We start from the raw sequence: 9,983 nt of genomic DNA on the forward strand, positions 1-9,983 counted from the left end.
AGTTAAAGATTCCAATATTAGACACATCAACAAATGCATTAAATGTACAAATATTTTTTTTTAAAGTCAACTCCGTCGGTGGGACAGCGGTAAGTTTACATACTTACAACGTTAAAATCTAGGAATATTTTTTTAAAAGTCAACTCCGTCGGTGGGACAGCGGTAAGTTTACATAATTACAACGTTAAAATCTAGGAGCATGATTCCCCGCGGTGGACAGAGTGAAGATAACCTTTGTGTAGCTTTGCACGAAGGAAACAATTAAACAGTGCAAGCTCTTCGGCTCAAGTGCCAAACTGGCCTTAAAGTACGTTACTACTACAACTTTGTACTAACACCTCAGTTACACCTCACAATAATTAGTCAATCGTTATCAGCTCTTTAACAGTAATACTGTCACTAAGCAGTTGGTTCAGTCATGGTTAACAAGTCTAGCAAGCATACGTTTGACAGTCGGCATCACCCATTATACTAAACCATCAAAGGTGCACATCTTCACCACACCCAACACTTTAGATAACTCAGAGAACAGTTGGATGTTACATTTAGTTCCCCAATCCATGTTGATTAGTTCAGATGATCCAAGCTAAGCTATCCAGTGCACCATCCACAGACTATGCAGATACGTTAACCAGTGCATAAGGCTCTGCCCATTTTTTGAAGTAGTCGATGACTATGAGCATATACAGGTGACCTTGTTCTATATCCATCAATATCCAGGGCTATTCTCAGCAGAGAAGAACCAGCATTTATGGTGTTTACTCTGTTTAGGTCTGTTTTTTCTTTGGGAGATATACATTGTACAATGTTCACATCAGCACTGAATGTCTCGATTCAAATGCGGCAAGCAGGCCATTAGCACAAGCACATGTAACATATCGGTATCCTCTAGTCTTTGTGTTATGCAAAGTCTGGAGAATCTCGTGCCTGAAAGTTCTGGCGACTGCTAACTGTAATATATGTTGACAAACATTGATTGGTAGTTGATAATAACAGTACAATACACCTTCCTACACTAGCAATTACTCTTATCAGTGCCATAAGTTATGTAGGCCCATGTTATGTTCCTAAGTCTGAGCTGGTCACACTTTACCTTGCTGCATGGGAAGGAATATCCACACTAGATCTGGATCCTTCAGTTACTTATGGCATCTATTTGCTAGTGGAAGTTCCTGTTATGCTTCTTGTTATTGCTATAGCAGATATTGTTTCAACCTCCACACAGCACCCAGGATCAGAACATTAAATTAACAAATATGGTATCATCATTCAGTAAGATAAACTGTCTGCAGTTTCATGTTGTGGGCCTTTTGTATAATGCTTCTGCAATGCTGTTATTCAGAATTTTATCAGTTATTTGGGATTTTTAGAGTTCATCAACCACTTCCGTGACACATGGTGTGCTCGAATAGTGAACTTTCTGCCAAATGAATAGTGCCAAAAGAGTTTTATGAAGAGTTCATCAACCACTCCGTCTGAAGTACATTTCCATTTTAATATGAGGCAGTCTTGGAGAAGTTGGTCACAAATTGCTGGGAATATGATGTGAAACCAAGCCACTTGTATGCTTCTCATTTGGTCACAGGTGAAGGTCAATCTTCCACCTCTGCTATCTTATCAGAGTCCATGAAATTTCCTTTGCAACCCGCAATATGACTTAGAAATTCCATTTCTGTGTCCATTAATGCACATTTTCCTGGTTTCAGTTTTAAGCCTGCTTTTTTTTTATCTGCAGGTATACCATTGTCAGTTTCTCAACTACATATTCAAATATGCGACTAAACATTATTACATCATTGACATAGATCAGCCACTTTTCCCATTGCAGCCCCTTCAGTATGAGCTCCATTAGCCTCTTGAAAGTAGTGGATGCACTATACAGGTCAAATGAAATGACGCAAAATTCATATAAGCCCTCTCTCATGCTGAAAGTAACCTTTTATCTGCTCTAGACATCCAGATTTACATACTAGTATTCAGATATTAGGTCTAATGTATTGAACCAACAGGCTCCTTCCAATGCATTCAGACATATATTTATAAAAATAGAAATATGTCAACGAGAGTTACCATGTTCACGCATTTTAATTCAATGCAGAATCTATGGGTATGCATTTCTTTTTCCTGACAATCACTATTTGAGATGATCAAGCACTTTCTGTACTGTAACACCTGCTATACTTCACTGCGAGATACATCTCTAATGCTCCAGGGAGGACTGTACAGCAGGTGTTTGATTGTACATACATCACCTATATCTGTGTGATAGTGTGTGACTGTTGCTTGACCTAATTGGCAGTCTGATCTAATAAATACATCAGCATATTATGCCAACAAGTTAGTGAGTTGCTGCCACTGTGTTGAGTCTACATTGTCCAGACAATCCTCAACTAGTGATCTAAGATGTATTGGTATATGTATATTTACTTTTGGATAAGCATGACATATACAACCCTAGCATTATCACTAACATTGGTTACTTCTACTTTAGTGACCATGCTGATGACTATCCCATTGTGTGGCTAGATAGCAGATCATTCATAATTACAGAACAACATTGAGATTTCATCCCCCCTCGGACATATAACTGTCCTAGAAAATTTTGCTTGTTTTTTGGGACAGGAAACAGCAACTTTCATGCATGGGCTCTATAACTGTGTTACATGGAAATAATACACTAAACTTTGTCTGTAGTAAGCCACACAACATCACTTATATACATGAGTGGTCTGTGACTTTTTTCTCAAACATACACTTGCGCATTCTGCTGTTCCTGGAATCGATCTGGCTGACATTGGATAACTGTAACATGTAACATCAGTTCACTGGTTGCACAGGCAAATCTGACTGATAAGCTCCACAGTATGTCCCTCCCAAGGATATTGGTGCCAGAACTGAGATTGGTAATAACCACCTTTATTCGATAAGCGAAACCTACAATACATTGTCGGAGCATGACCTCTCCATCCATTTCTAGTTTATTTGAAATACGTGTTCACTAGTCTGACTGGCGGTTTTGTTAAGAGTGTCTGACATATTGTGAGCTCCACCAGTATTTTAACAATTCCTGCATGAATCAAGAGCTCTATCTCTCGTTCTTGTACTTTAAAAGATACATACCAAGATCTATCTAGCCCTGAGACAGATAGGCTGACCACCGTGCTTTGTGGTACAAACTGTTCATTGCACTCTCCCAAGTCAGTGGACAAGCCTGACTTGGGCTCCTTTACTTTCCCAGAATTTAAACAGGTGTATCCACAGCCTGCTGTTGGATCTCCTGCACCCATTGCACCACTAGTTGAAAATGATATCCTTGTCTACCTTCCTGCTTAGCAATATATGGAGAGTTTCCTTAAAAATGAACCAACGTTTCACATCAAAGCAGCTATGTCAATCCTCCTTTCCAGGATAGCATCCTAATAGAGGCAGTAGAAACATAGGTTATGACATGTAAACCATGGGAGAACTAGGATAACCTTGCCCATTCACTGGATACCAGTGTGGTTACATCACAATGCCAAGATATGTGAGTGGTTGGTTAAATCTCAACTGGGCTCGAACCTGGTTTTATGTGAGTGTCTGGGTATGATGGTTTGTGCGAGGTAAAGTCATTTCAGCTGCTTCCACAGGCCCCTTCTTTACCTGTTTTACCACTTCAAAGTTACACTTAGTAAAGGTGAGAAGATCTCTCACATCTAGGTAATACTGCATTGTCCCACTGAGTAGTCCTCCCTCAAACTTGTCAACGAGGATATCCTCATGATCTACTGAAGTCATTGCAGGGTAAACTTTGCCATCCAAATGGCACAGATCATCCACATAAGTGGCTAAGCTTTGTATGAAACCTTTTTCTAATCCTTGAATTTGGTCTGATAATTGCTCTATTTTCCAAAGGGTCAAAACTCTGGTGAGACTCAGTGATAAATGTTTTGCGGTCCCACAGTCTGTGCTCGTTCAAATGCATTGATGGAGTCTAGGGCCAGACTGTTTGAATTCAGAACCAGGCATAATCATTCCAAGCAATTATCTACCTGAAACAGTTAAGAAAATGATACAAATCTTCATTGAATATCAGCAGAGTGATCTGCTTCACCTCGTTCAGGTGACTCTGTGATCGTGGTCATACCATTTCCTTCATGACTTCCTAGCTATCATCTAACTGAGATGTCTTCGACATCATAGGTACATAACTGTAGGTACCCTAAGGAATCATGACAATCTGATGAGACGTATATCTCTGCACTAGGGCAGCAGAATAACAAAGTGTACTTAGCAGCTTGTCAATCAGCTCTACATGCAGGACCAGCCTTAGGAAGGTGCGAGGCCTGGGGCGAGTACTCAGGATTAGGTTCTCAAGTGTGGATATTAGAAGTATACAATCGACTCGGTCACTGAGGTGCAGAGCCTGAGGCGGTTGCCTCAGTGGCCTCACCCTAAGGCCGGCCCTGTCTAAATGTTCCCAGGTTTTTCTATAATCTATGGCTAGGCCCGGCATGGCCAGGTGATTAAGGCGCTCGACTCGCAATCTGAGGGTCGCGGGTTCGAATCCCCGTCACACCAAACATGCTCGCCCTTTCAGCCGTGGGGGCGTTATAATGTGACGGTCAATCCCACTATTCGTTTGTAAAAGAGTAGCCCAAGAGTTGGCGGTGGGTGGTGATGACTAGCTGCCTTCTCTCTAGTCTTACACTGCTAAATTAGGGACGGCTAGCGCAAATAGCCCTCGTGTAGCTTTGCGCGAAATTCAAACCAAACACACAAACAATCTATGGCTATCTTGGCTTTCTGGACCACGAGTTATGTGAAACTTGCACATATACAGAAAAAAAAGATAAATTTATGATAAATATAATAATATCAATAATGCAAGAATTGGGTGATGTATTGTGTTATGTGCATGTGATTATCTCCGTGTAAGATTGTATTTCAAGAATGTTTGATTAAAGCAACAAGTTAACAAAATTCTGAAGCATTTGATTTTGCGGTGTAAAGGTGGCGATACTGAGCGCTTCGTAGCAGGGCGTAATTGGTGCCAGCGAAGGGTAGTAGTACTGAACGAGACTCGTGAGGATTATTTCATGTTCAGGAAGGGGCAGAAAGTTAGGATTCCGATTTTAAGGAGTGTAACAGCGTAAGTTCCACATTTTTATAGTTTTATTCGTGTTTTCTATCATGGATGTCGAATTAATTAGTGGGATAATAACAAATGAATGTATGTTCTAAATAAGCAGTATTATATTACACAAGTTTTTATGTGTTACTGTTATACTACTACTAGTACTATTACTAAGTCTCTCTCATTAATCATTTAATGATCACGTTTACGGGACTCTTAAAAGCTACTTTATTACTAATACTATGTTAGTATGGGATTTAAAGTTTAACATTTTTAAGATTTCTTAATCCTAGCTATTATAATATATATATTTCCAAATATTAAGAATGTGCTATTTATTTTATTTCTAACTTAATTATTTGATAAGATTTACTGGTGTATTATATATATGTAGAATTAAAACGCCTTAAGTAAGCACTAAAGTAGTGATATTTTAAGGAATATGTGATTTATTACAATTACAAAAGCTTCTGTATGTGACTCAAAAACATCAGTCATCGTTATGCTATCGCAGGACCCTGGAACAGGACAGGTTGGTTTAGCCTAATGTAGTGTAGGGTTGAAATTTTATTTCCAGCATCGATAAGCAGTTGTAGCGTTTAAGCCTAACTGCACGTCATAATATATTTAGTTTTGGTTTTATTTTTCGTAAGCAAATGATCATAGATATGCATGTTGTATTTCTATTTTCCTAATTAGCTTTAACTAAAATTTCTTTAAAAGTAAATGCATTATTATTAACTTAGAAGTTAGAAACTGTTTTTGGCCTAATGTTTATCCCAGCATTACACTTACAGTTACACAGTTACAGTTTACACATGGCAGTACAGGGAAACCAGATTTTCAATTTTCAAATAATAAATCTTGGATGCACTCAGATATTCAGATCTTAAAACTGGAACCCCCTCCTTTTTTAGGGGAAATTATAAATAATTATGTAAACAATAATTATTATAAAATGAAAAGGATGTTTTTTTTATTGTTGCTGTTAGAGATACCTATCTGACAAGTGAATTGTTTTGAGTTACTTGTTGACCAGAAGTTTGTTGCAAAATTCTAAGTAACTGTTGTTAAGTATTCATCCTAGAGTTACTTTAAATAAATGCTTCATGACTTGAAAATCAAATGTTTAATGTTGAATATTATTTATGATTACCAAGTGCATTCAACTTTCTTGCTTTGAGAAGTGCAAAATCACATGGTCAGTAACATGTGCAAAAGTGACATTGTGTTGTCTGCTGCAGCCTCATTATTACCATCTTTAGAGAAAGTAACATAGGCTATGTGGTAATTTCCCTACTTTGTTAAAAGAAATATCTGTTGATTTATAGATGTCAGAGACTTAGTGTACTGAATATAAGTATAAACAAGCATAAATTGACCTTATTAAACACTTATGCTCCACTTTGACCCATGACCTTCAAAGTTGATGAAGTCTAGAATGTTTTATGTAGTACTTGTTGAATAAGTTTGGTTAAAATCTGTCCTTCCAGTATTGAAATGTTTTGTCCACAGGATTGAGATGGACAGGGAGAATCCAATATGCCCTGTTCTGCTTTGCAATGAAGGCATAAAATACCTTGGAGATAACTTACAAAAATATGAAAACTGGAATGCATAGGCATCCCCAAAAGGATGTTGAGTAACTGGGATGTCTGGTCACCTTATAGCAGTACCTTTTTTGGTAATTAAAAACTTGTAGTACTATAACTTATAGTATAACTTATAATAGGTAGCATGATTAAATTCTGTTATTCATTTCATATATTCTATATCAAAAACACTAATCCACTTTTTTAACAGTGCCAGTACCTTTTACTTGAATGGGGACATGTTAAAATGTTTATGTTTAAATGTAAAGCAAATACAAATTTTCAAGTAGCAAGCAATTCCCACACTTTCCTAACAAAAATGAGGGGGGGGGGGTAAATTTTAATAGGCAATATAATAATCATGTTATGCCCTACAAATAACATATTTATTATGAAAAATACTTAATGTGCTTAAATACTGAATAACTGCTTAAGAACATTGCAAATAGCGAACTTAACAATTCCTACTACTGTCCTAAAGGTTACAAGCAAATGACAAGAAGGATTATACAGTGAATAAAGTTTAAAAGTTACAGAAAACCTACACACAAATTATAAATCAAGGATTGTTGTACAGTACAAATGCTGCATCATGATAAAAAGGAATAGACATTTTTAGTTTGTCATACACATATGAGTGTAATATGTATTTAATGAGAACTGCTTACCAAACTGTCATTATTAACGTAGCATACATTTAATTTGTTGCACTTAAAACAACTGTTAAAGGTAATGTGGAAGAGGAGCTTTGAACTTTCTCTAGCTGTTTAATACAATTTCAATTACAAATAATTGAGACCTGAGAAAATATAATAATGTTGCAATGATTAAAAGGAAAATGGCAATTTTGTAAACAGTAATCTTTAGAAAAAACTTTTAATGAAATCATGTTACTTGTGATATCGAATGCTCTGGATTTATTTATTTTGCACTGGTGTTTTCTAATACATTCAGATGTCTGAAATAAAATGGTATCTTTAATTTGAAAGCATTAATATGTTAGATTCTTTGTTTTTAATGAAGAAACCGAACATATTTCAATAAGTAGAGATAAACATAATAATGATAATAATAATATTTGCTATTTATCAGTTTAGAGTTTTTAATCCAAAATATATTTTTTAAGATAAAATAAGTGGTTTCCAAGTGAAGAGATCACAAGTAAACTTGAATCTGAAGCTGTTAAATGGTTAATCTTTTTTTTTCTTGTCTAGAAAATGCATTTTCCAACTTTGTTTCTTAGTTCACTTGCACATACCTCTGGAGGGGGCCTCCAACATATGTAAACAGTATGGGGACTAATTCTGAACACATTATTAATCCATTCTGGCTCCAATAGGTTAGACTTTATTCAGCTCTGAAAGGTGCCTTTCCATGTGGTTTTCTGTAAAGTGTTGCATATAATAGATAAAACAGTTAATCTTTTAATCTAAACAAACATAATGACAAAATTATTATTACTTGGATGGTTGGAATAAATAAAAATAGTAATAATCAGAACTAATTTCAATTTGTTGGTTACTTTTGTGAATTGTGACACCAATCAATTAAGATGAACAATCTTAAATTAATCAAAAATAATAATTAAAAATCGTAATGACTGTTTTAATTACTGGATAGTTAGAATATTCAAACAGTAAAAATTGGAAACTTAATTTTGATAAGTTGATAATTTTTCTGAAATTAAATAGTTGTAATTTGGGTTACTAGATAGTTGAAATAATTGTAAACACTAGCTGATTATTTTTGTGACAATCAATTTAGTCCTAATTTTGATTAATTGATTATTTTACTTAACACTAAATAACTGATGTAATGAATGCTGATAGGTAATTAATTAATTGATTGAGTTAATCACCCTGCTCTACTTATTGCTATTCAGAGTTATTACAGAATTTATTATGAAGGAAGTGTTTTTGTTTATTCATAGAAATGTGTACTGTTAACAAATTAATAGTTGTTTTTATATAATACAATTGTTGCCTATAACATGGGTTCCCAATCTTTCTCAATACAGGGCCCTCCTACCCAGTGAACCTATATATACTGAGTACTTTAACAGTATAGAGGCTGTTTTGAATGGGGTAGAGGTGGTGGAAAAGGAGAATGATAAACAGTGGGAGGTGGCAGCAGGGTGTGGAGAGGAAATTTAGCTTTTGCATGTGAAGGATACAGGAGATAGTGATAACTTTTGGGAAGTTGAAAGCATTAATAATAGAGCTGGTGGTGGTAGATTTAATTATAAATGCAGACTCTGGTAAAGAACAGATTTCAGCCTTTGGCTTGTGTACGTGATGAATTTGAAGAGGGAATAATAAATAAAAGTGACAGCTAGGGATGGGAATTAAAAACATAAATATCGTATTGTTGGAGGAGATTTTTTTTATTAAGGCACCTACACAAGATAGTGTGTAAGGTGATAAGAGTTAGTTTATGCTATCTAGGGGCAGGAGTGGAGGATATAACTGACAGGGCAAGTTATATAGTAAAGGATGCTAGTACTGATAGTGTTTTTTAGTGCACATAGGGGTTAGTGATGTTGGTAATGGTAGACCAAAGGAGCTAATTGTTAAGTACAAGACATTAATAAAAGGCATTTAAAGAAAAGGGTCATAATCTGTCAGGGATACTGTCTATATTTAGCTTTGGATACAGTTATAAGTAGGTCACTGGGGTTAAAGCTAAAGGTTAATGGAAGGAAGAGTAGGGGCTGGCTTGTTTGCAAGTGCTATTAACTCATCTGTAAGGGTAATCTTAAACTAGGATTAGACAATGAGAGAGCCAGAATATTGAAGAAAAAATATACTGTAGAATAGAGGATAGTATGGGAACATGGTACAAAGGTGGTTGTAATGGTAGACTACTCTTATTCTTGTAATACTAGAAATATATATAGAGAGATAGATAAAAGTCAAGTGTCAGTCAGCTGGTCATGCTCGATTCCTTCAAATTTCATGAGTTACACAAGTCCAATTCCCCTTTATCTCCTGTAGTAATTTCTCTTTTGATTGCTCATTCCCATTTTAGTTTAATTTAATCACTCTAACATGGGTGTAAACAGCTCCTAAATTTTGGCACTTTATCTGCTGTATAAAAGCCTGTCAAGGAATTCCCAGGACAAGATCAGGCATGGCATTATTTGTGGTACATCACATCATTATGCCGTTAAGCCAGATATGATCTGAATAAGAAAGTTGGGAAGACTCCTGTGAAAAATAAGTCGAAATTAGTGCAAATCTGTCCTTGGGTATTATTACGAAAAAGCTGTTGTTAAA

General features: G+C 35.9%; 1 protein-coding gene across 4 annotated transcripts in view; it reads left to right on the top strand.

The window, feature by feature from the left end:
• Window positions 1-5,048: 5,048 nt before the first annotated feature.
• Window positions 5,049-9,983, top strand: part of LOC106475522 (la-related protein 4B-like) — a 101,361-nt gene continuing 96,426 nt past the window's right edge. For 3 of the 4 annotated variants that reach the window (XM_013936204.2, XM_022380707.1, XM_022380704.1), the window contains exon 1: window positions 5,049-5,131. The gene's annotated coding sequence lies outside the window, so the exon portion shown is untranslated. Of the gene's footprint in view, window positions 5,132-6,631; window positions 6,801-9,983 lie in introns of all 4 variants that reach the window. The other variant, XM_022380695.1, reaches the window with a different exon arrangement.

This window comes from Limulus polyphemus, unplaced genomic scaffold (genome assembly GCF_000517525.1).
Source record: "Limulus polyphemus unplaced genomic scaffold, Limulus_polyphemus-2.1.2 Scaffold147, whole genome shotgun sequence".
Taxonomy (NCBI): domain Eukaryota; kingdom Metazoa; phylum Arthropoda; class Merostomata; order Xiphosura; family Limulidae; genus Limulus; species Limulus polyphemus.